Below are 5,993 nucleotides of genomic sequence, written 5' to 3'. Positions count from 1 at the left end.
CTATCTATCTATCTATCTATCTATCTATCTATCTATCTATCTATCTACTATCTAGACAGGGTCTTACCATGTATCCTAAGCTGGACTTGCACCTGCATTGATCTTCCTGCCTTGGTCGTCCATGAGCTGGGACTACAGCTATACACCACTACACTCAGCTTTTCCTGTACATTCTGAAACAGTTTAGATTGCGCCGGAGTGCTGGAGAGATGGCCCAGAATTAAGAGCACTCACAGCTCTTGCACAGCCTGGGTTTGGTTTCCTGAGTCCACAGTGGCTGATAACCGTCTGTGGCCTCCACTTCCAAGGGATCTGACGTGCTCTTTCAGTCTTCTGTGGGCAGCAGGTACACATGTGGTACATAGAAATACATGCATGTAAATACTCATATACATATATGCATATATATATACATATATGCATATATATATATTAAAAATAAGTAAGTTTTAACAAATCCCACGGGCACCATTTTTCTAATGGCTGTGTACTGCACTATCTATCTTCCAAAGGGTGAAAGTGTAGTTTGTCTGAGATTTTCACCATCAATAACAGTTCAACAAACATCTTCATCTAAAAACCGTTGTTTGTGCCCACAGTTTCTATGTAGCTTAGGCTGGCCTACAACGTCAGACCTTCCTGCCTAGACCTGCAGGGCGCTGGGATGACAGGCACGTGCCACCCTGTCTGACTCTAATAGTTTGGACCTTTTCTCCTAACCTCAGATGACTTCCTTCTAATTTGCCCACACTTCCTGCACTGTATGGGCAACTGCTTGAACAAATGTTGCCCTTTGGAGTGGAGACTGAGCTTGAGATGACTGAGGAGGGGGAGAGGTGTGGTCCTGGAGCACAGAAGCTACACAAATCCTCTTCCTGTGGAAACACAGGGGGAAGAGGTTCAGGGACCACTGACCCCGGAGTGGGAGCCAGGCCTCCCATTCTGCCTGGCTCTTAAACACTCAAGAACTGCTCGAAGCATGCATCTTCGTATTGCCATCGCTCTGGCGGGGAGGCAAAGAAATGCAAGGGTGAAACAGGCAGGTGGAGTCGGGGAGGGCGGGAAGCAAGCCAGCTTCCATCCGTGCTCAGGCATCAAGGGCTCTTCCTTGCGAGAGACAAGTCTCAGCCCCATTCGTCTCCTAGTATAGCCGCAGAGACATAGGAGGGACAGAGTGGGTGTGCCTGCATCCGCTCCCTCTGCACTGCCGGGAGAACGGCATCTCCACAGGGAAGGGGTGACAGTCCCAAGGGACGCTGGGCCTCTGCTGACTGACAGCATTGCTCCTCTGCCAGGAGCCGGCTCCAGCTAGAGAGGAGTGTCAGTGTCCTGTCCCCATGGATTGCAGGGTAAAGCATGACCATCCCATTGGGGTGGTGTTGGGAGCAGCTTTACCAGGAGGCTGCAGATGGTGGACAGCAGCCAGGGATGATGGAGCTGTGTTCCAGTTTACCACCTGGGGCTGAGGCGGCCTCCTCTTCCTTCACAGATCTGTTGCAACCAGCCTCACACCCCAGGCAGAAACAGCTACAAAGCTTGGTGAGACCTGGACCACGGAGGGCTTGGGGAATGCATGCAGAAGATGCTTAAGGATCTTCTCTTTCTATTTCATCACCTATATAGCTGCTATGCCACGCAAAGTTATACACCAAGGATTTATACTGTCCTTAATTCACTACCCTCCCTAAAAAACCCATTGTCTCTATTACACAGAGAGGTTGAATGACCCATCCAGGCTCACACAGTCGTGACCCAAACAGAGTTAGGGCTTGAACCCCCAGCCTGCCGTGTGTGCGTAAAAAATCTCCCTGCCTTCTCAATGAAACCCCAGTACAGAGGTCCTTAGGGCACGTAACGCCCACTGGGGTGGTAGTGGAGTCTGTTTCCTCACTGGTCTGTGTTATTTAGGAAGCGATTGATGATGAAACATTAAATAGTGCATGGATAAGATAGCTGCTGGCTGAGCACATGAGGGCCTGACTGTGGAGGACTCGGGTCACCTTCACGGGAGCACCCAGAGCCATGAGGAGTCTGAAGGCTGAACGTCCCCAGGGTATCTTACTGTGGCTTAGATCAAGAGTAAACCCACCATGAAGGGGCCATTGTAGTCCTGGCCATGACCATTTCCAGGCTTGGGGTGAGGGGAAGGGCTCCTGTCCCTGTGAGCTCCCCAAACCTCCTCTGGACCCCAATTCCCTTGTTTTCCGGATGGTCTAGCTCTTTGAATTCCTGGAGACTTCCAGAGGGAAGGGGTTTGTCTCAGCCACTTCAGAATTCACAGCCCCCAGCAGCAGCCATCAGATGGAGGGGGAGGCAGGGCATTTATGGTAATCCTGCTCTGACAGGGTCCCCATGCTCAAGTCCTCTCAGCACCCTGAAGAGGGAGACCCCACTATACCTCTCCATAGGGCACCCTTGGGGTGTGGCTCAGGGTCGTCTGGTTAATGAGCAGGGGAGAGGGATATTTGGGGCGAGTTGTGAGAGGGGTTTGTTTCATCACTGCAGCACAGCTCCCTGGAGCTGCCGGTGGTCCTTGCTCTCTGACTTGCCCTCCTGCCCCCTTCCTTACAGTCTTACTTGTCTCAGGAAGTTCTACCTGCTGTCTGCCCATAGTGCTCCCTTCTGATGAAGTCCAAATCAAACACCCGGGAGCAGAGTAATTTCCCTAGTTTAGTCGCCAACGTCTGAAAAAGGGATTTTTTTTTCCCCCAGATGATCTCACTTTGTAGCTCCAGCCGGCCTGGAACTCAAAATACCAACCCTTTCACATATAGAAATCCACCTGCCTCTGCCTCCCAAGTGATGGGATTAAAGGTGTGTGCCACCACACCTCATGACAAGAAGGATTTTGATGGCAGCAGCTATTACATCTCTCTCTCTCTCTCTCTCTCTCTCTCTCTCTCTCTCTCTCTCTCTCTGTGTGTGTGTGTGTGTGTACATGCCAGGGTATACAAGTGGAGGTCAGAGGGTTACTGGGAGCTGGTTCTCTTTCTACCACTCTGCCACGTGGGTTGTGAACTCAGGCTGCCCGACCTGGCAGCAGTTGCCATTACCCACTGAGCCATCTTGCCAGCTCCGATGGGAGTATAGCTTCCTGAGATGCCAGTGTTGGTGGCAGTGGGGAGAGGGACCCACAGCAGCAATTGCAAGGGGCAGTAGGTGGCACGCTGTGCCACTGAGCTTTTCACACCGTCTCTCTGGCTAATGAGGAGTGTGCTGTCACTGTGGACACTGTGGTACCCTGTGGTACCTTGGCCTCCCCTCAGCTGCTGAGCCTCTCCACTGCAAGCTGTCCTGCCCTGTCCATCGGGAGCTGGGCCTCTTGGCTCTCAAAGCCCGTGCGCAGGGGGAGAATGCTAAGCAGCCACCGGACTCTGGCTAAGCCGGGTTTGTTTGAGGACATGCTCACAGTAACCGTCAGGGCCTCGGGCCAGGCATGGCGTTCGTCGGCAAGGACAATGGCTTCTGGAACGTCCCCACTGCTGGCTCTGCAGCAGGACTTCCACAGGTAAGGGAGCCATAAAGGAACACTCACTCCTGATGGAAATCCAGGTGTGTTGTCACAAGTCTATAATCCCAGCTCTTGGGAGATGGAGGCAGGAGGCTCGGGAGCTCAAGGCCAGCATCGGTCTGCATGACACCCAATCTCAAACTAAAACAACAAAGAGATGGCTCGTTGCTTAAGTACACTTGTCATTTTTTGCAGAGGACCCAGGTTCAATTCCCAGCACCCCACATGGTGGCTCACAACAATCCGTAACGCCTGTTCCAAGGTTTTCCATGCTCTCTTCTGGCCTCCTCAGGCACTAGGCATGAGTGTGGTGAACAGACTCATGAGTGTACATGCATGCAACAAAACACTTAATACCTAAAATAAAATAAATAAATCTAAAGAATTCTGTTTTTTTTTTTTAAAAGATAAAACAACAAAAACAAGCAAACAATGGAGAAAGACATACAAGTCTTGATTCAAGCCAGGCGGTGGCGGCACACGCCTGTTATCCCAGCACTGGGGGAGGCAGACGCAGGCAGAGCTCTGTGAATTTGAGGCCACCCTGGTCCATAAAGCCAGTCCAGGACAGCCAAGGCTACACAGGGAAACCCTGTCTGGAAAAAGAAATAAAATAAAATAAAATAAAATAAAATAAAATAAAATAAAATAAAATAAAATAAAATAAAATAAAATAGTAATGATTCAATATTTTCGGTTTCTATTCCAACTACTAGGACAAATAAAGGGACATTATCAGCAAACTTTAGCCTAAAAGTCCAGGGAGGGGAACGGAGTAAAAATCTCTTCAGTCAGATTTCCTTGGATTTGCATTGAGCGGTGTCTCTGTCCCGAGATGGGGAAAGCTGTGTGATGTCTGTGATGATGTGAGCTGTAAGGTGGTGCTGGAAAGCGCCAGGTAGGGCTCAGCTGCACACCAGTCAGTGTCTAGAATCCTTCTCCCTGCCGCTGCTCTCACCTGGGCCCAACAGCTGGGCTCTGCAGCTGGCCTGGCTGTCTTGTGGATTTCAGGTGTGTTCTCTCTATAGGTCACAGATGAGAGGGGTGTGGGTATCGTGCCTGTGGGATTCCAATGCACAGGAAGGCACCCATACAGCCACACTGTTCCCACCAGACCGCTGCAATCTGGGAAGGGTCAAGGGTAAATGCTAGGCCACTAGTAAGTGGGCCAGACAGAGAGTCCACAGGGAGGGAGGGGAGACAAGCTCTCAGGAAGCAACTCGGAAAGAAAGACCAAGCAGCCCCTGCAGTGCCCAGTGAGGATGCTACGGGCTAAGGGCCCATGGGAAGGTTATCTAGCCACCATGGGTCTCAGTTTTCCTAATGGGGGTGAGGGGAGGCAGACAGAATCTGCAAACACACTGGTACAAACACATCATAATGAGGAAATGAGGTGAGCCAGGAATGTACCAGCTGTTTTATGCTCGGTGGCCACCCCCATATCTCCAAGTAGAAACTCCAAAAATGGACCTGGGACTTGTACCATGTGTGTGGCCAGCCCAGGGGTCTGAGCATGAAGGGGTATGGGGAGAGCATCATTCTTGGCACCTGTGCTGTGAGCCCATCTGGAAGGTTCCTAGCCTGCCAAGGCTGGTGCCAGCATGTACTTGCCACAGACTCTGAGGACACTGAGCAACCACATGGGTTCAGCCCCTTTAACTGAGCTGAGAATTAAACCTCATCAAGCTCGGCAATAGGGTCGGTGGGGAGGGAGGGAGGACCCATGGTGGGCACAGCCCACTCTAGATGTGAACCAGGTGTTTCTCATGAAGATATGTGTAGGTCCAGCCACAGGGACTGATGGTGGCCAGAGCTCTCTGTGTTGGGTGTGAGGAACCTTTCTTCGGTCTCCAGAGGCAAAGCAGGTGTGAGGGAGGCCTTTGCACCTTCCCTCCAGCTTCTTCTAGTGAGCATGCCTGATGTGGGCAGGTGCAGTCAGCAGAGAAGTCATGCAGGAGGGGAAGGGGGACAAAGAGGGGGCGTGGATAAGAAAGGTGAGAGAGAAGCCAGTCCATGGGACTTGCAGAACCCCACAGCCTGGGCAGCTTAGGGGACATTTCTCCTTCATCACTGTTGTGCTGTACTGAGTCTTCTGGCGGCTGGGACTCTGCTTCCTGGGGTGTAGAGATTATCAGAGTCTCCAGTATATTCTCTGAGGTGATCTGGGCTGACAGGGATACTGGAGAGGTTCTGCTCACCACGAAGAGTGGCCTGGCGAAGGACTGGGCAGGGACAGGGTTTGGAATCTGCACCCAGGAAGGCAAGGGAGTTGGAGGCAGGCAGCATCCGTTTCCTTCCCTTCCAAACAGGAAGTGCCACCAGCCCTGGAGTGGCCTGGGGCATGCAATGAGGTCATCTGTGTGAAAGCACCAAGAGAAAAACTAGCAGTGGGGCTATTTTTGATATAAAAGGATTTGGCAATATAATCTTTCTCTTCCTTCCTTCCTTCCTTCCTTCCTTCCTTCCTTCCTTCCTTCCTTCC

The 5,993-nt window shown here is 51.4% G+C and overlaps 1 protein-coding gene across 7 annotated transcripts in view; it reads right to left on the bottom strand.

The window, feature by feature from the left end:
* Positions 1 to 5,993, bottom strand: part of Mapt (microtubule associated protein tau) — an 89,135-nt gene that overhangs the window by 64,869 nt on the left and 18,273 nt on the right. The window lies entirely within an intron of this gene.

This window comes from Psammomys obesus, unplaced genomic scaffold, assembly GCF_907164565.1.
Source record: "Psammomys obesus unplaced genomic scaffold, mPsaObe1.curated_primary_1811, whole genome shotgun sequence".
Taxonomy (NCBI): Eukaryota; Metazoa; Chordata; class Mammalia; order Rodentia; family Muridae; genus Psammomys; species Psammomys obesus.
This window is presented reverse-complemented; position numbering and strand designations above follow the sequence as displayed.